Source organism: Culex pipiens, chromosome 3, assembly GCF_016801865.2.
Source record: "Culex pipiens pallens isolate TS chromosome 3, TS_CPP_V2, whole genome shotgun sequence".
Classification (NCBI taxonomy): Eukaryota; Metazoa; Arthropoda; class Insecta; order Diptera; family Culicidae; genus Culex; species Culex pipiens.
This window is the reverse complement of record NC_068939.1, coordinates 347,584-368,716: the sequence shown is the minus strand read 5'-3', so window position 1 is coordinate 368,716 and position 21,133 is coordinate 347,584. Positions and strand designations below refer to the sequence as shown.

At 38.1% G+C, this 21,133-nt stretch overlaps 1 protein-coding gene across 3 annotated transcripts in view; it reads right to left on the bottom strand.

Annotated features, from left to right (window-relative positions):
* The window catches only part of LOC120428682 (uncharacterized), a 75,668-nt gene extending 66,831 nt beyond the window's left edge, over positions 1 to 8,837 (bottom strand). For all 3 annotated transcript variants that reach the window (XM_039593737.2, XM_039593738.2, XM_052709470.1), the window contains exon 1: positions 7,786 to 8,837. The gene's annotated coding sequence lies outside the window, so the exon portion shown is untranslated. The remainder of the gene's footprint in view (positions 1 to 7,785) is intronic.
* Positions 8,838 to 21,133: the final 12,296 nt, after the last annotated feature.

The window sequence follows — 21,133 nt, the reverse complement described above, 5'->3', positions numbered from 1 at the left end:
AACGTTTGTTTTGTTGCTCCTGGCCTTCTAAAGGATGGGGAAGTAAAACGTCGGTCCATTTGCGTAAAAGAGGTTTTGGGGTGACTCACGACCAGCCATGCCAGATATACAGATAAATCTGTATTTGTCAGATTTTTCGATTCCAAAGATCACAAAAATCTGTATATACAGATTTTTTAAAAAATGATTATACTTAATAATTTCAACAATTTAGTGATTGAATTATGCTGAAAAAAAATGTCTTTTATGGCTTCGAACTTGACATGATACAGATAAAAAACAGATTTATTTTTTAGAAAATACAGATCTGTCATAAAATAATCTGGCATCGTTGCTCACGACACATAACTTTCGGACGCCTAGAAATGAGCAGAAACTTGCAACAGAGACCACAAAAGACCCGGGGGTCGTTAAAGTGGAGTGCTTTGTTTTGCTGGTTCCCAGAACCATGATAAAACCTGTAAGTTTAAATATGTTACTAGGGAAAAAAATATTTTAAAATAATAAGTATTTCATTTTTTATCAAATCTGTACAACAAGATACTTTACCACTATCCTTTATTGAATAAAATATTTACGATTACATTCTTATTAACTCAACCAGTCCACCTCGATACGCGGCTGGTACCTTCAGTAACAAACTCCTACGTAGAAAATCACGATCTAAATTACCGCGTTAGCGTAATTATTCCAAACACCGCTGCGCGACAGCTCCAACTAGTTTTGCCTTGTCTTTTTTTACTCCAATCGAAAAATAGTTTCAAGGTGAACTGTTGCGCCGCCGCACTTTCAAACCCTAATTGGTGACCTTCAAATGGCCAATAGGACAAGCTTGTTAAATGTAGATTTTGAACAATTTAGAATACATTATCCATTTCTGTCCAGGCCAAAAATTATGAAACATTGATAAAGTTTGGATGGATGTTTTTTGTTTAATTGATTTAATGGAATTCGGACATTTTACGAAACTAATGATAACGGCCAACAGAAAAGCTTATTTACAAACTCCTTCCTGATAAAGCTAATTGAATTTTGATAGCAAACGAATAACACATATCAGCTGTTTACGATGGCCTTGGCTCATTTCGTTTATCGAATTGTTGATGAAATGTTTGTAACGTATGATTACATTATTTTAATATTGCAGCCCAAGAGGATTGTTGGAACCGTTCAAGTGATATAATTAGCATAAGCTGTCACTCTGAACCGCTTATCCTAATCACATTTAAATTAAACAACTCGGTCTAATCAGCCCGATAGCAATTTAATTTTAAAACCCAATTAAAAGGAACACCCAATGAGAGTGGCTTATCCCGTTGCCACCACAGCATGGCTTACCTATTGAACCGAACGGCCAGTAATCATTAGCGATTTATTTGCTCACATTTAACCACCATTCAGGTATTACGTTGTTGTCTCCTCATTAAAAGCGTGTTTATGTGAATGTATTTGTGTACGTACAATAGTGCATCAATTCCCGTAATACTAGACGATCCCCTAGATTTCCCATGGATTCCGGAACGCACACAAAAACCACTTCAGAGCCTTCCGGATACCTCCGGTCTTCGTTCCGTTCCAGCCCGCCAAACGGCAACGATAAACATACCCATTTAATGAACGAAACATCTATTAAACCCACATAAAACTGTTTTTATAATCGTAATAATAAATGACACTGCCGGTAGGTCTGGAACGGCCGGAACGGGTCACGGGAAACGCGACCGCGCTGCAGAAGCTGGTGGTGCCAAGCTAACCGTCATCAGTGTTCTCAGTATCCGATGTATAATGGGAAACCATCCAGCATAGACTTTTCGCGCGCGCGTTAATGATCACGCGTCACTGGAACAGAATGAGAGCCCACAAGTGTCGCGCATACTGCTGGGAACCCCAGTTTTGTTTTGATGTGGGTGAAACTGGGATAATTATTTTTGTTCTAAAGGGTGAGAGAGCAGCTGCCTTGGAAAGCCATGAACCATGGCTTTATGTGACCAACATAACTCGTTTTGTCACATTTCTCAAAAATAAGATCCTATCGATCGAATTAGACTATTTTTTAGCAGTTCCATTGCAACACACCCCAAATTTGTTCTCACTGTTGGTTAAGTGACCGATAAACGTGGCAATATCGATCCGCTGCCAGCACTCCAGCAGGTCAGGGTCAATAGCCACATTTTAAGAGTTGGCTGAATGTCATTAACAACACGCGCACTCGCAAAGCAACGACACCGTGGCCGGCTGTGTAGATCGCACCGATGACTTCTGTCTTTTCAGTGGCCAGGAAGGTATAGTTGAACCGGCTACAGTCCCCCAACAGCGACGCGTCATCAGCAGCCAACAGAGTTCAGCGAACGGTACGATGCGTTTTTGTTTTGTTCTCGCTCATCTGTGACGTAAACGACATTGACAATTTGTGACGTCGCATTTGCCACTTTCCTTCATTTTCCCCGTTTGCTTCCGCATGCCTTTTGATCAGCCAACTTCCAGTAACGCGAGGAATATTCAATTGTAATGTTTATCTTCATTACGAACCACGCCGAATTTGTTTCGCTTTTACTTCACAAACGAATTTCTTTTGGGGGAGACACGAGCAATAACGGTACAATGGAGTCGCGCCCCGTTGAACGGGCTAAAATTGATTTTGGGAATTTTTCCGCCCCCGCGGCGTAACTGTTCTCGGGTAGTTCACAATAGACACTGTGGCTGGTGAACGAAAAAAAACGACAGTAATTTCAAATCACAACCCATCGCGCATTGGTTTTCCCCAGGTGAGGTAACTTCAAATGATTTACTGTTACTGCTGCCAAATTTTGGATCTATTTTAGTAAAACATATCACCGACCAATCAAATTTCTGCGCAGGTTCAATACGAGGGGAAGCATGATGTTTGGGGTTCCCAGAAACACGTCCACTTTGATTTTTTAAATATATTTAGACAGGGTCGAATGGTTTTTCTCCAAAGTTTGCATGGGACCATCCATAAACCACGTGTACACCTTGGTGGGGGGAGGGGGGTTGGCTGTTGCCCACGCTCCACACAAAAAAGATTTAATTTGTATGGAAATTGTCCACGATAAGGGGGGGGGGGGCAGGGCAATTTGTTGGTTGTATGCAACAGTGACGAGCCGCCCTGATTTTCCATACACACTTTGAAGAAAAACCATTCGGCCCTGTCTAAATATTTTTGAAAAAATCAAAGTGCACGTGTTTCTGGAGAACTTAAACTTTATGCTTCCCTCCGAGTTGAGCTTCTCAGTCATTTTTGTCATTTTTTGTTGGTCAGTGTAATTTGCCTCATTTCAACATGAATATCAAAAGGTATGCTAATCTCATTCTGTTGAGCTTTTAACTACTTGACTTGACGTCGAAGTGTAAATGAGTCAACATGGGTTACCGATAATAATAAACGCTCTTTCCCTATTTTCAAAACCGGAAGATTTATTTTGAAAACTTTTTCTAGTGAACATTTCTGGCTAAAATAGCAAAAAAAAACACTTTGTGCCATCTAATCAAAAAGTCCAATGTCACCCCCACTGACTGGTCATTTCTGCAAATAAAAATCTACTGTTTCCTAGAACTCCCCCAAAGCGTGTTAATGACCGTTCTATCAAAACGAGATTCCGCTCGGCTAAAGTCACCACCACGTAATAAAACCTCGAATACGTAGAAAAGACATTTCGCGAACGACAAGAGTGCGCGGTCGTCTTTGTTCGTGCCTCCCGAGTCATCGAGAACGAAACTCGGAAAGCCGTGGGTCACAAACAAAACCGAAATCAAAAGAATGGCCAGCAATGATATTGTGCAATAAAAGTAACTGACCTCGCGTTGGCCTAGGACCACCCACCCACACATAAACACACATTCAATCCAATCGTATGTAAACCGCGGGCAAACTAAAAGCTACAAGTTGAGACAAGAAGTCCCATGTTTCTATACACGCTTAGCTCAGACTCTGATTTTAGATCAAGAGAACCCGTTTACAGCCGGTCGGTGGTCAGTGGTAATGACCAGAGTTTGATGGGGTTGGGCTTCGTTTGCCGGAATAAAAACGTTTTTTTTTGTCGCTCTGGATTTGGTTGGTAAAGCATGAAGCGGTGGCCACGAGACATCAAGCGACGTCATCGCTGAAGCGTTATAAAACCTTTTTTTCTTGCAGCTCTTGTTCCCCGGCCGAGGTCAACCCAGACCGAATGGCGTTTTGTAGTATCCCCAAAGGAAGCTCCAAAAGTACCACCCATTGGATGAAACCAACCTTAAATTTCAAGGTGGTGTCTCTCGAAATCCAAAAACGAAACAATATTCGCAAATGGTGTGTGTTGGACCTACCCACATGGTTCTTAAGCAGAATTCTGCCCACATTATCCCTAAAAAAAACTTAGCAATACTCATTCTGCTCTGCTCAACTGACCGAGAGTTATGATGTCCGTATCCAGCAGACCGACACATGACTGAACAATTGGGTTCATATCTCAGTAGGGAGCTCGAGGTTGGCTGATTAGTCCGCAGGAAGGTTATTCGAAAACATAACGAATACAGCAGCTGTTGCCGAGCCACGCCAGAATGTTGTTAATCGCAGACTTGTTCTCCAGTGAGCCACATTTTTTCTGTTAGTTCTGTTTCCACACACAAAAAAATAGCCTCCATTCTTCAAGGTAAAAGTTCTTTCCCCTTTACGTATGATGATGTGCTATATAAAATTCCGGCATCCAGCCGTCTACGCTTAAGCGAAGATTAAGCGGACATGGCCGATTAAGACCGACCAAACAACCTGGCGTCAGATGTTGCACGTTTGTTGATTGAAGGCTGCCTTGCAAACTACCAGAGCATACTGATGATTTGGATCGGGAACCACAAAATCAACGACTCAAGTTACGCCCATTTTGCAAATCGATTGAGAACGAAAAACTTTGATCGTTTTTTTTCGTATGATGGGCAAAGTTGCAATATTATTGAAATGAAACAAGTACATCATGGCGATTAAATTAAGACATCTACTTAGATATCAGCTTTTATTAAAATTGAAAATTTAATCCAGCTAAACAAACTTCTGTTAGATTAAGATATTAAAACCAGCAACGAATGAGCTGAGCCTTCAGCACACCTAGCAATTCTGAGAATAGATGCGAAAATAGAAAACAAATTGACTACGCGCAGAGGGAATCCACGGATGGGCTCTTTTGACAGGTTGGTCTGAAGTTTATATAATTTTCGTGTCTGAGAGCGGGGCCTTGATAGCCCCTCTAATTAATTTAAATGAGCTTCTTCTCGGTGGCGTACTCTTCCACCGTCTTGATGATTTTAGGTTTGCTCCAAAATGTGTTGTTTCCATTATTTTAATGACTTCCTTAACACCAAAAGTCATGTTATTATAGTCTATAAAATACCTTCCTCATACCAGTTCTCTTTGTTCTAGGAATAGGTGTATGATTTAAAGCTAGAAATAGAGAACCAGTTTAGAACATGATTCAAGGGTCCGTTTTTGGAATTTTGAAAATATTGGTCGATTTGGACGGTCTGATTTTTTTTTTGTTGTTTTCAAGTTATTCATGCACATGTTTTCTAAATTTTAGATACAGTAATCGGAATGTATGATAAAAGGTCGAAAGACATCAGGTCGATAGTTCAGAACAGACCGCCACACTTTGAGCAGTAGCCAGACTGACGCTCTATAGAACCGCAGAATGTTAATGCCAGGCATGATATTAAAAATAAAAAGAAACTTCCAAATTATTTTGGAAGTCGAACTTTTGTTTTAAGGAACTGCTCATGTTTGAAAAAATGAACTTTTCGTCGAACTTTTTTTGAAGAAATGCTCAAAATTTCACAAAAATATTTAGACTTTCAAGAATAGGTTTTTATTATAAATAAAAATAAACTTCCAACATATTTTAGAGGCGATTTTTTTTTCAAAGTGCTGCTCATGTTTAAAAGAATGGAAAAACTCATAAAAACATTTTTGCAATTCTCACAGTGGACTGTCAACTTTTCCTGTCCTTCTGGAAAACCGAAACGGCCTACTTTTCCCTACCAAAAATAACAGAATGGAAAATTAATACCTTTCAATAACAGTGCTGAAAAGTTCTACTTTTCAGCACCGAAATGGGTGCTGAAAAGTTGAACTTTTCAACACTAGTATTGAAAAGTAACATTTTTCAATATTTTTTTGTTTTGAACGATGAATTTAATCAACACATGAATGTTTGACATATAATTCCGCGTTTTTCGAAATTGCAAAAAATGTTGTAAGCAACTCGTTGCAAAACTTGATTTTTTCAGCACTCGTCGTATTTATCCAACTCGGTAAACCTCGTTGGATAAATGTACAACTCGTGCTGAAAAAATCTTCTTTTTGCAACTTGTTGCATAAACTACTATTTGACAATCAAGAATAGGTTGTTTTTAAAAATCAAAAACTTAAAAAATACTTTAAAAGTCGAACTTTTTTTTTTGAAGAACTGCGACAAGATAGCACGATCACGTCGATATGTTAAAGTTTCTAGTTTAGGATAATTGCTTATTTCAAATAAATCTTCGAAAGAAAATTTACACTACATCTGTTATCAATTTTTCACTTGAATTAATATAAATTCAACCTGCTGCTATCTATGTTCCTGCTTTCTGCCTAAATTCACAACTCGAATCTCCTTGGTATTTGAAAGTTAAGACAACTAAAGGAAAGTACACCGACTGGTTCTCCAAGAACTGGAAATTGCACTTTTCCTCTTCTGCTCCGATTTCGCAGTAGCATTCCTTGCCCCGTTTTTTATATGTATTGTTGTTGAATTTGCTCATTTTTTTCCAGCACCTCTCCTCCAGAAAAGGTCGATCTACGTTTGGGTGCATAATGAAATGTAGCTTGAGCACTGGATTTGGTAGCACCTTTGCCATTGAAATCGAATATAGTAAAAGGAAAATTGTGGGTCTCGTGGCGCAGGGGTAGCGGCTTCGGCTGCCGATCCCGATGATGCTATGAGACGCGGGTTCGATTCCCGCCTTATCCACTGAGCTTCTATCGGATGGTGAAGTAAAACGTCGGTCCCGGTTTCTCCTGTCTCGTCAGAGGCGCTGGAGCAGAAATCCCACGTTAGAGGAAGGCCATGCCCCGGGGGGCGTAGTGCCAATAGTTTCGTTTTTTTTTTCGTTTTAAAAGGAAAATACAGTGGAAAATTTGAGCGTATCTATAACTTTTAAAACAATTGAATAAGGACAAAGTGAAAGCAATTTGTATTTTTGTTATGTAGAGTATTCTGAGTTCAAAGAATTCAGGACTTAAATTTTATGTAACTTTAATCAAATTATAATTAGATTAAACTTTTTTTAAGATGAATGTTTACTACGTGTTTGAAAATATGTTATATTCTTGATTTTGTCATAACTACGTATAGCTGAATCTACTTACATCTTAAGAAGAAACATATTAATATATCAGTTGAATTGAAAAGATTATCAAATTATTTGGGTATTTTTCATATAGCACAAGGGAATGAAAGAAAATATACAACGATAGTTTCCGTCATTTTGAAGATACTAAAATATGAGTAACAAGCATAACAGCTCTGGTTGATGAGCTTTGTTTTTAAATTTCAGAAGTTATAGACAAACCATGCGACTTAAAAAACGTTGATTTAAATTGTGTTGAAGGGAATGTTATATTTATCAATGCAAATTTTATTGTCAAATCTATAGTGAAATTAAACTGATAATTGTAAAGTAAAAAAAAACTACTCAAACAAAAAGCAAGAAAAGCGCTATACGCCACCGTTTGGTATACCTGGTCTATAGACTTACTTTTCTTTTTCTCCTTTAGTTAAAGTTTTCTCTGCTTTTAATTTTCTCTTCCTGTCGCGGTCGTTTCTTTTCGCGTCTGGTTGACTTTCAATTCCGCTTCTCGCGATATTTTTTTCCTTCTCTTTTAACTACTCCTCTCGCACCTCTGTTATCGTTTGATATGCTTCAACACCGTCTTCGACTTTTCTTCTTTTTGCTTTGCGTTTTAATCTTCGTTTGTTTTCACGAGAATAATTGTTGTAAAATGCTTCTACTTTTCCGTGGCAGCAACTGTGCAGACAGACGCAGCAGCAACACTAGCACAAATGTTCCAAAGGTTTCAAACGTGGCGACGATCTGCGGGTGTCCCGGAAAGTTGTCGCCCCGGTTTACGACGATCCGCGCGGAGAAGTGGTGTGAAGAAAAGGGTGTTTTAATGCCAGCTTTTCTCTTCTCGTTATCTCCGTACTTGGCCTGTTCCAGCCTGTTCGGGGAACGTTTCGTGCACGTTTGCTTCTTGCCAAATGCTAATTGAGTATTTAATTTTATTTTATTTTTCTCGTGTTTTAATCACTACTATTTGAACTTTTCGATTTTACAATCAGCACATCACTTTCAACGTTAAAACCTTTTTGACTACGATTTCGGCACCCTTGCCTCAAATGCAGCTGTTATGTTAAGCTGCACATTTTGTTTGAATCTTTTGAACATGGAAAGCCTTCCAGATATAGATCGCTGTATTTTCTATCGTAGCCAACGAGATTCATAAATTGAACAGCTTTGCTCACTTTTCAATTCACGTCTGCTCTGTACACTCAGTAAAGGATAAACCAACTTGATGTAGTGCTTCTTCTCTAGCAAGAAATTTCAAACCCTAAACTGCCACCTTCTCGCGAATGCAACCAGTCAACGAAATATTTCAATCACGCGTTCAAGTCTCTATGGACCATTCCGCGGCTGACACAAAACTGACTTTCTGCGTTGTCTACACCCCGGTTGACGAATCCGGTCGGCGCCGTCAACGGCCAAAGACTGTGCGCACAGGTAGAAGTTCAAAGCTCGACTGAGCCGTCCGGCAACCACATAGCGGTAAACGCGAATCATTCCGCGTTATTCGCTCATGGCTGTGTGCGTGACGGGGGCCGACTCCAAAAGCACACCAAAACTTGCGCGCGACACCATAATAACAGAGAGTGCCACCCGCCGATGAGAGAGGGAGAGAGCTTTCATTGATGAAGTTATTCTCGAAAACTTTGTTAAGAATTAGGCAAAAATAAACTAAATAAGCTTTTCGAGTCCATCTAAATAATTTCTTGTTCAAAAATGTGTCAAACAATACATTTTATTGCGACCATTGATCAAATTTAATTTGAGCTTTCTTTGATTCAAAAAGAGCATAACAGAGAGCATGCCGAACATTCTCTGTTTTGTTGTTTTTCTTACACACAGTGTTCGTCTCTTGCGCTGACGGCAACATAAACTTTCGTTTCCACTGCACACACTTACATCGCTAGAGCATAAAGTACACTAACCCTCCAGTTATGAAACAGTTTACAGATACTTATCGGTGTGTTGTGTATGTGAAAATCTAATTATTTTTTTGAAAAGGTCCTATAAGCTATTGCGTTTCATATAGATAATTCTCTACCAACTCACACGAAATCGGGAAAAGTTGCCCCGATCCCTCTTCGATTTACGTGAAACTTTGTCCTAAGGGGTAACTTTTGTCCCTGATCACGAATCCGAGGTCCGTTTTTTATATCTCGTGACGGATGGGTGTTCATTTTTGAACATTCGAAAAAGAGGTGTTTTCAATAATTTGCAGGCTTAAACGGTGATGAGATAGAACTTGGGTGTCAAAGAGACTTTTATGTAAATTGGACGCCCGATTTGATGGCGTTCTTAAAATTCAGAAAGTTGATTCTTTTGAAGCTTTAAATGCCTGTAAAGAGCCACTTTATTGGAGCCAAGTTTTGCCATTTTCAGCAAGGATCCTGCTTCTGCTTTTATAAAAAAAAATCTGACTGATCAAACCATATTTTTTGTAAATCAGTTGCATTTGACGCCCAAACATCACAATTGAATTGTTTGAAATTAAAACAACTCTGTCTGAAGTAATGAACCACACCCTGCAAAAAAAAAAACTTTATTTGGTAATGCATATCAAAATTTCACATTAATATACATTACAGTCCAGACTCGATTATCCTTGGCTTCGGATAATCGAAACTTTGAATAATCGAATCACCACGCAGAAAAATATTTTGTTGAATCAGTCTGAACGAGGTTTGATTCAACAAAATTTTTGTTGAATATAATCAACGCCGATTATGCGTTGAAACAAATCTTGATTTTGTCAATTCCACAAAAATCTTTTGTTGTTTTGAAAAAGTTGGTTTGACGTTTAGCGTTGATTCAACAAAAATCTTGATTTTCGAATCAACAAAACGTTTTGTTGATTCAAATAAGCCTTATTTTTCTGCGTGACGAAAACTTTTTTTTAGCCAAAGGGCCATTGTGGGCCTTGTGGTCTTATTTTTGCATGTTGAGCACTAGTATGAGCCCAAACTACTCTTAAGTTATTTAGAATTTTTAAATCAAAGATGGCGGCCAAAATGGCGATGATGAATTATTGGAAAAATGCATTTTATTAATTTAATAGACCATTCAAATTTGACTAAAATGTCGCAGAACTCAAATTTAATCAAGCAAGCAAATTAAAAAATACAAAAAAAAAATTTGTTTCGTGATACGTTTATCCGAAGTCCCATACAAACCTTCGGATAATCGAACTTCGGGTAATCGGAACTTCGGATATTCGAGGCTTTGGATAATCGAGTCTGGAAGATAAAGCTTCCTAACACCGAGTGATTGAAAGCAAAGAGGCTAGTGTATCTGCATTCACAAGCAAAAGAGAGGAAATGTTCGTCAGTTTTGGTTGTATTAGTCTGTGGCGCTACGTGTTGGATACGAAAATGATATAATCTATAAAGGTATAAAATTCAACACTACCATTTCACACATACAGATCAGTTAGTTACCACTCATTCATCTCTATAGACTACAGTAGCATGAGAAGGCCGAAAAAGTTCCACCTCGGAAGCCAACAAGCAATGTTCCATTATTATTTTGTAATTTTATATTATTAAGCCGTTGCAATAATATTGATTTTTTTTGTGAAATTTGTTAATTTTAATAAAAACATGTCAATAGTTGTAAAATCTAGTGTAACAATCGTACAGATTCATAAACATTTTTTTATTAATAAAAAATGGATCTAGTTACGCCTGTTGTCTGGTAATATATTTTGCTTCGTGGATCGAAACCTCCATCTGAAGTAACAAATTTTGATCTCTCAAAATTCTATGGAGATTTGTACCAATTGGGATGAATAAAAACAAAGAAAATCCAATTTGCAAAATTGAAAAGAAATACAACAGAACACGGATGCAAATTATTGAATAAAACACATTCAAACAAGCATAAACAGTATTGTTGAATTGAAAAGCAATCAATCAAACTGAGTTTTTTTTTCAACGAAGCAAACAGACATGCTGTGTATAATCTTCACAAAAAAGACGTAAAACAAGCCGTTATGAATCATCTTTATTTTTGCTCCTTAATTTGTTTCGCAAGGAATCAAACTGTTCAAACACAACTTTTTGCCTCGTTTTTCATGAAAGCCATCCCTTCACGAAGTTACTTCCTGACCGGTCAGCAGCGCCTCTTCGTGGGATCGTGAGACGGATCGATCGAGCCACCTCAGCCAGATGAGCTAAACCCCGACCCGATAGCGTCATCTCCGCAGGCATCCTTCAGTATAGATGAAGGTTGTTTGTTGTTCAGGCAGGTCAAACTCGTGGCAATTAGCCAACTTCCAGCAGCCCAAGTGCCACCTTGTCCGCGGGGCGGTCATAAACTGATCAAAATATCAAAGCGACTTCTCTAAACGTTTTTTTTTTTGTTTTTGCTCTCTGCTATTGAAACTGTGGCCACCGCACATGATGATGTTACCGTATTGCTGTGCGCCGATCATAACAATCAACAGGTTGGTTCTGCCGAGCTTACCGGTAAAACATTAATTTTGTCTTCATTGCTATTCATCACGATTTTGTACGGTTAATGTGAAGGAACTGAAATTGCCTTTGAGATCATCAATTAAAAGTTAGAGATTCAAAAGTCTGACTGGTCAGTATGAGATCAGCAGATTCTTATGAATTTTATTTTGTTGAACTTTGATGAAATCTGATGCAGGGCTTTGAATAACTATGCATACAAAGAATGACTAAGCAAACTTTTTCAAAGAATGAATATATTTTTATTATAATGCGACAAACATTTTCAGTACGTCTATCGCATTAAATTGGATATTCAAGTCTTGTGCAGCGAGAAAATGCTAAAACGCAACATCAGACATTATGCTTTCCAGAAACACATAAACGTGTGCTTCCCGGTCAGGTCGTGAGATGTACTCCACTGCAGGGAAAAGAAAAGCAAAGGAAAAACCTGTTTTACATCTTGTCCCCGACTTCTTTCTCAAATAATCTCTTCTTCTTTGAACGACCATTCTTCGATCTCTCCCCATATTTTTTTTTTCTTTTTTGACTTGGAGAAAAAGTTCTTGTTGTAATGTTTCTCTTTCCATAGATTTGGTGAAGCTGTATTTTTTTACTCGATCCCACCATTAGGATGAAAAGAAGGTGCACTTGCATGCTTATATGCTCCATCGCTTTGTTGAATCATTTTTTGGGTCCTTATTTTGTCCATTGAAAGTGAATTTCATGTCGGAAAAGTTTATTTGTAAAAAAGTGTAAAAAAGTATCAACAATTAAATTTAATGCTTTTCCAGCATGTGCTTTAGAAGAGCCAAGCAATTGCTACAATGCATATAAACAAGGAGTTTGATAAAGTGCGTAGCACATCTTAAATAAAAGCCACCTCAGCAGTATATGAAGGAAAGAAATTGCACCAGACAGACAAGAATCCAGGAATGACCCAGCCCAAGGTTGATTCTGTGTCATTTGCAGTGCATTCATTATGTGCAAGGAGGAATATTTAAGTGGATGTAGTAAAGCCTACAACTCTTGTCTCACTTATGGGCTGCGAGAAATTCCGCCGATTTATTGGCAATAACAAATGTACCCCTAAGGGCGAGAAATCTCAACGCGAATAAAAAGGGGGATGGTAAATTTATAGGTTTGCTGAGTATGTGGTGATTCGAGGAAATAACTTTGATGCTGGGCCCTACAATAATTTGTGCGTCGATTCAAAGGGAGTTAAAATTTAAGGATAACAATTTGATTACAAATGCATATATAGACTAATACTACAATTTTTTTTAAATGTAATAAAAACTAAACAATTTATTTCAAAGAAATCAAGTGCCAGCATGCGAAAGTAACGCACCTAACTTGAATAATGTTTATACCAAATCAATAATAATTAAAAACAGGATTTTAAGTTGAGTCTTGATGACGCGAAAACGTGTTTATGAGCGTAGAACACACCCAACGTTCAGTACCCAGTTATAGATGATTTATTCGAGCTGAAAGGTGTGCGATGTGACTGACAATTAAAATCATTCCCTCACCAGATTTTGCAATGTAAATTAACCTGTTTTTTACTGAAATGGAAGTACTCAAATATTTCGATTCAAATTGTTATATATAATTAATTTAAGGTGCAATGGTTAGATGAATACAGGGGAATTAGGTGCATAATCTGCGTTGGAAATAAATTTTAAATTTGTGTTGTAATGATAATATACTATATCATTTTTTCCGATATGTTACTATCATTTTTTCCGATAATCATAAAAAAGTTAATCAAAATATGCATATAAACCATCTTCCCCTGCAGTTGTTGAGTGTTTGTAAACAAAATTACTTCGGATTTCTTTCAAGTCTTGAGATTGTGTGCGCATTTTTAATGAAAACTAGAAAAATATCAAAAGTTGTTTTTGTTGCAGACGGAAGATAGACAAAATAGCACGGAATCTGTCGAGATTATGAAAGATTTTAATCGAGGATGAGTGAAATATCATGCAAGTTTCTGTATAATGTTACGTGCAGTCTTGTTTTTGCATGTTTTTTTCATTTGTTTTGTGTCTCTGTTTGTGTGCTTGGGTTAGTGGTTATTATAAATAGGTGGATGTATTTGGTTAAATGATCATTATATTGTATTATCATATTTAATTGATTATATAACAACACTTTATTTTACGCTAAACACGTAAACTGGTGCGTTTGGTACGGTATGTCCACGCATCCTTTCTCCCCTGTAGATTCTGTGAAATGTGATCCGTTCTCAGAATCCTCACTGCGGTAAACATAACGCAGTAGGGCTGGCCGCTTTAATTTTTGCAATACATTTTCGGATGATCTCGGATGTACTGAAATTATTAATAGTGACAAGAAAAGTGCTTGGGGCGCAATCTAGTTAATCACAAGATTTTCTCGCACGCTTTCATCGGACTGGCTGCGTTTGTATTAGATTAGATTAGAATTATCCGAAGTTTCGATTATCTGAAGGTTAGTATGGGACCATCCATAAACCACGTGCATTTTTTTAATCCAAGACCCCCCCCTCACCCCTCTCCTCTCGTGGACAATTTCCATCCAAAACAAATATTGTTTGAGCGTGGACAATCGCTGACCTCCTTTGAGGTGTCCACGTGGTTTATGGATGATCCATAAAAAATTTTTTTTTTTCGTTTTTTTTTTTAATTTCTAACTTTTAACATCAAATTCAAATTCTGTGATCCCATTTAACATTCCAACGCCCAAGGCTCCAAAAAAGTTGGAACGGTAACTTCAACTCAATGGTTCTCGGGCATAACTCAACCAATCAAGATGATTCTTCTTTCCAGTGATTTGTTAGGATGTCTAGATGATTCTAGACCTTTGCAGAACTTAATTTGATCAAATCTGTAATTTCTGCGATCAAAAACATCATTCCAACTTTTTTTTTCGCGCGTAAAAAAAAATCGCCGAAAATTCCGCCGAGGCATTCGTTTAGAAAAAGTTGGAACGATGTTTTCGGTCGCAGAAATTACAGATTTGTTCAAATCAAGTTCTGCAAAATTTTAGGATCATCTAAACATTCTTACAAATCACTGGGAACAAGAATCGTCCCGATTGGTTGAGTTATGCCCGAGAACGGGCGTGTTGAAGTTACCGTTCCAACTTGTTTGAGAGGCTTGGGCGTCCGTGTAAGTTGGACATGCGTTGGGCGTTCCAGTGTTAAGTTAAATTGCCATGGTTGACTGCCTTAAAATAAAGAAATGCATTTTTTTATTTCAATATTTCGCTGTTTTGGCCGCCGTCTTGGATATAAACATTCTAAATCATTTTAGAGTAGTTCATACTTATGCTCGACAATAAAAAAAAAGAAAATGAAAAAAAAATATTTCGTGATTCGAGTATCCGAAGATTCGATTATCCGAACTGAATTTTTTGCGGAGGCCTTCGGATAATCGAGTCTAGACTGTAGTAGAAATTGAGTTATCGTGCCCCCAGTATTTTGTGCCCCCTCATTTTTCGATAAAACATAAAAGGGTGAGAGGAAGCGACATGAACTTTGAAAAATATTCGAAACGGCTTTATAAGAAAGGAATAAAAAGCTCACCTTCGTACATCTTACAAATACTGAACAAAACTTCGTCAAACGTATGACTTAAATTGAATCGACTCAGCAAACTGGTTTATTCTTTTTTTCCAGCAGTGGAACGAACCCAAAAAGCAAAACGGCAACCATTTTTACGTTTATCTAAATTGGGCACTTCCACCTGCTTCTCAGAGACGGAAGAATACATTAATGTCGAGAAAGGTAAAGAAACAAAAATCGCTCCAGAATTCCACGCTAACATTACGTGAACCAGGTTTGGCATAATAAGAAGCCCCAACACACAAAAAAAGCTTTCGAGTCCGTCTCACCTTTCAGCGACTTGGGTGATTATTCAAAAAATGACCAGAGGAGACAGCACACTCGAGCAGTGGCCACTCTGCAGAGGATAATCTAAATGTAAGAAGTTTTCGTTGACAGCTGATGAGGCGGCTCGCAGTGTGTAATAAAATAAAAACCAAATTCGACAAACATAAAAAAGCTCAAAAATTGTTTTAAAAAAATTTAATATAAAATAGAATGTTTATCCCATTGAGCACTTCTCTAGAATGCAGCACATTTATTTGTTTCTTAAACGTTTTTAGAATTATAAAATCAGGTCCAACATTGTCAAAGCACAACTTTAACTGTCGTATCAATCTTAATTACGTCGCAAAGCTTTTGTGATATCTAACTTTAATTATTACTATTACTAATTATTGCAACTGAAGTTATGTTATGTTAAAAAAAAACTAAGTGCATGAAATTACATTAAGTAAATATTAAAGTTTTCACTTAGAACCATGTACAATGAAAAAGAAACCTAGAACTATAGTTAAAGTCCTTTTAATTTTTCCCAATAACCAATAAGGTTTTTGCAATTTTTTTTGATGTTTAAGAGGGAGGGGGGGGGGGGCAAATAAATTACAAGATTTCAACATTTGAATAAAAAAAAGTGTTTTAAAAAGGAATTTTACACGCGTTTAGTTGCTTTCCAATCATTTGTTTTCAAAATATCGATGTATTGACGGATTTTTTTTTGCGAAACAAAAACATTTCTTTGCATTCACATTTCGTATACATTGGTATTTTGTGAAAATTTAAAATCTCTTCAAAGGAGCTCAAACATGCTCAATATGATTATAAACGCAGGCAAGTGCATTTTAACTGGTTTTCGGTTGATTAAACTTTAATTTTTATTTAATTTTGGAAGTTTTTCGAAAAACATATTTTTGTTTGCCCCCTAATTATTCCGGCCGACTTTGAAGGGCGGGATGGAGGGTATATTTGCAACGGCCTAAATGACAAGGCAGCATGGAATCCTATCTCCAACCACTGCCATGTGATGAGCCTCCGCTGCCATTGACCCTGTGCCTGTGCGATGTTGCTGCTGAGCTGCCGTGTGTTTGTGCCTGGGCTGTTTGCGTGGAGAAGCGCTAGAGTGGTGTACGAAACCTTGACTTTGGGTATCGGTTTGTGAATTTTTGCTAGGGTGACCCATAGTGGTACTTCAACGTAAAAAAACCGAAATTACCCGCATGTGGCAACAATTCAATTTTGAAGATTCAAGTTCTGGAAGAGAAAAATTGCAACAAATGTAAATGAATTTATTTTTGAACACCCTGCTGAAACTTGATGGTTTTCATTCGTCGTCGCCGTCGTCATTGGCTATGGCTTTGGGAAAGCACGGAACACATACACGAGAACATAACCGCCGGGCGGAACAATCTGCGGTCGCCGGGGACTGCTGATGCAACCAAGCCGAGCCGGTGGGTTGTGGCTGAGGGTGTGGAGTTTAGGTGCTGAAGAAGAGGAGGACGACAAGTATGTGGCTGTACCGTAAAGACGTGAAGAAGGCTCGAAGATCTAGTCTCGTCGAGGTCTAATGCCGTTGCTGCCGGAGGGCTCTCGACAGAAAAGTCTTTTTGCCCTTGCCTTGGAGGTCAGGATCAACGAGGCGGGATGGTGGGGAGACCAAGTCGGGGAGTGGGGGGCATAATAATGCACACACATATGTTAGTGCATCAGGGCCTATTGATGTTGCTGGCTGGTGCCCTAACGAAGCACGTTGAGAGCGGATTGCACTACAAAGAGGTGTAAGAATTTGCTCTTCAGAGGGACAACAATTCTTGTTCATGGTCAAATGGTGGAGTGTGCTCATGGACAAGTTCTCGTTGGGTGGAGGGCTGACGCAAGATTGCCAACTCATCCTGGAGAAGTCTTTTTTTTAGCAATATTTAAGAATGAGTTGATAATTTCTAAACTAGACACGCAATTAGCATTTAATTGGATAGCATTCTGGCCTTCTTCTAGCATTTTTGCACATCTTCCAAATCCTCCAGGTTTTCTTCTATCGTCTCAAATCGGCAAGATAATAGATGACTACAATACATTATTATTATTATTACAGCTTCATCTTTCTCCCACTCCACCTGGCAATTCTATAGTGGCTCTGATGTTTTTTCCTTCAATTCCTCTCCCAGAACATCTTTTAACTCATCCATGATTCTATACATCTATACCGAGTCTAATAAACCCATGATGGAGTGTTTCGAACAGATTCTCGCATGCTGAGCCTCAGTCAATGGCAATTACGAGAATTATGCACAAAAGTTGGGAAGAGAAGAATCTATCGATAGGTGAAGGTCACCATGAAGCACGAACTTGGAGATTTCCTTTTTGTCGGTGCTAGACATTAGACCAATGACTCGAAAGGTCAATGACAGCAAATGTCTAGTAATTCTATGTAACGTTTAGTCTAGTCTTGCATAAGCCTCTGTTGCTGTATCTAGTAAGACTTCGTAATTCAATAATATCAGTATACTCTGTAAATTCGATAGTGACAGATGGAACGGTTCTCTAGTTTGCGCTTTGCACAATTGGTGTGGTTAATTTTAATCACCAGCCATCAATTATCCCGCAAATACGTTCTGCGTATTAGTCAAGAAGTAAAAGCCGGTTCCACCTCATCACTGGCAATAAAACATCTCACAGTGGAATGGTTGGTAGCATACCCGTTTCATCTCGGCCACCGTTGAGATGCTCCATCCAGAAGGCTTCTAGATTCACACCTAGTTAATCGTCTTTTTCCCCCCAACAATAATCATTTACCTGTGGTCTACGTTGCAGTCAGTGCAGCATCCGGCACAAATCGTACTCGCGGAGGAGATCTTTTACTACGCTCTTTTTTTTCGAGAAATGACTGCGCGCAAAATCTTTCATTTTTTCACTCCTACTTCCACTACGTGATCAATTGGAAGACGACGTGCCGCTAGGGGCTAAATTTTCTCGAGAACTTTTTATTGTTGTACCTTCTCTTTAAAAATGTGTAGGTTTGTGTGTGTGCTGGACAAAGATCGTTCGTTGACACCTGAACCATGTGCGCCGAGCAAGAGTCAAACGATCATCCGGAGAAAAAGTTTCCCAGGTGGATGGTTTTCACGGTGAAGTACTCCACCTTCAACCAGACGGTGCAGCTTGCAAACAATTAGTTCTGTATCTTCATGCCAAGCAGCATCTCCAGGCACAATTTAACGCACCATTATCGACACCCAAGTGCACACAACTTGCATTTATTCTATGCTTGGCACCTTCATAGCATGGTGTACAACAGTACAACAACAACAACAACTTTCAAGTAGAACATGTTTGCAGACAATATGTCCATTAGTCATCATATAAGCAACTCATTCTTGATTCTTGAGCAATCTGTTTTTCCATAACACAACTTGAGTTGCACAACCTTGAAATAATAGGCCGATCGATCGACTGTTGTACCTTAACAATCCCAGCTTTAGAAATCAGTCGTAAACAGAATTACTTAAATAAGCAATATGATTTAATGAATCATATGTAAATGTCAGGGGTTGGAAATTCACACAAGGTTCACTTTTTATCATTGAAAATCTTTTAAAGATACCATCAATTGAAAGTATAGGGTCAATTGTGGATAGAATTTAGAAAAAAAATTATTTTTTTTTTGTTAATTTTCAATCTTGTCAATGTCATATCTAAGCAACCAAAGGACGAATCAACAATTTCTAAAAAGGCAAATTGTAGAAAAGCTTTTAGAACATATTTTTTTCTATTTTCAAAAAATAAATACATAAAGACAATTTTGTTGAATAATTCAACCTAAAGTGGATATAATTTAAAAAAAGACCGTGCACTTTATCCAGGGTTTTAAGCAAAGATGACGTTACGAATGGTGCACTTCCGAAATGTAAAAAATTTCAAATAAAATCATAAATAGGAGAAAAAATGTCCGTTATAACCTAAAGCTAATAAGTTGGCACTTTTTGCTTAGTATTTTCGTATCATCTAAGTAGTAAGATTGGGTCAATTTTGAAAAGATTGGTATAAAAGGCAGGTTTCACTTCACCAAACTTTAGGAAATTGTTAGTAATCTATAAATAATTAAGCGGACAAAACATTTTTTTTCGATGGACTTCAAAATTTTAACGCAAAGAGTTGTAAACTAACAGGCTCTTGTCGCAAATAAACAATCAATTACAATTACAATTACAAAAAGAAGAAGTACATTTCCCTGCGTTGATAATCGCATTAACACCTAAACTCCCAAGCTCGAGAAAAAGAGGGAATTTCCATACAAAGTTGGGAGTTTAGGTTTTAAGCATGTTTGGGCTCGCTAAACAATATTTTGTTTCTTTGGAATATTCCAATGTACAGTACCGCAATATTATATTTTTGCCTAAAATACATAAAAAAGTATCTGTTGTTTTTTTTTGGAACATGGTTGATACGATAATGCTGATAAAAATCTAACAAATAAACCAGCCGGTGTGTGAAAGAGAGTACCTACGCGGGAAGGTTTGCTAAGCATGACAAGTTTTGGACTTGCACTCGCACACTGATGCTTCAAATAACACGGTATCATTATGTGGGTTCTCTGGAAATGGGTGGAAAAAGATTGTATAGAAGCGTCTTTCATACAATGCTTGGTTATGGTTTCCGGAGCACTACTCCCGTCACCTCATTCAAAGGTAACTGGCAAGAACAGGAATTGTGTTTTTATATCATCATAAGTGTCATAATCATAGAAGTGCATGGAACGAATTTGTGAGTGACACGTGGGTGGAATAGGTGACTGGGTGATTGTTGCATAAAATTAATGTAGGATGGAACATCCAGATTTCTGAGAGCTTAACAATGCATATTATTCAACGTCAAGTTTAGTTATGGGGAGCCATATGGGAACGAGATTAGGGAAATGGTGATAAATTATCATGATACGTGTAACGGTTGTGGAAATGTGATATTCTTGTTTCATGATGCATGTTTTGTTCGTCGGCAACTAGTTTTAATCCTCCAGACAACTTTGTACGAGCATTGTATGAGCGTGGCGTATACTAACGAAAGATTGAAGAAACATTAATGTGACCAACGTTTGGACTTAATCGAGGATGTGCAGGTACAGAACTTACTGCTAAATATGGGAAAACCGTTGACCACAGCAGTATTATGGAAGCTTGTCTGACCGTGGTAGTGAACCGTCGTGCACAACGGGAATGCACTTCCAGTCACCCAAAACAGCTAAACACGACACAACAGCTATTAGACAAACTGAAAGTACCGTTGCTGGCATCGTGGATCATAAAAATAATTATTTTTAATTTCAATATTGTTCGATTGTCTTTCTGCACTGCGACCGAGTTTCTCTCCCAAACAATTTATGCCTTGATGGGGCTTTTTTCCAGCATTTCTCCCCCTTTGGTACGGTTGCTGGGCCGCGATTGATAGGTATGTC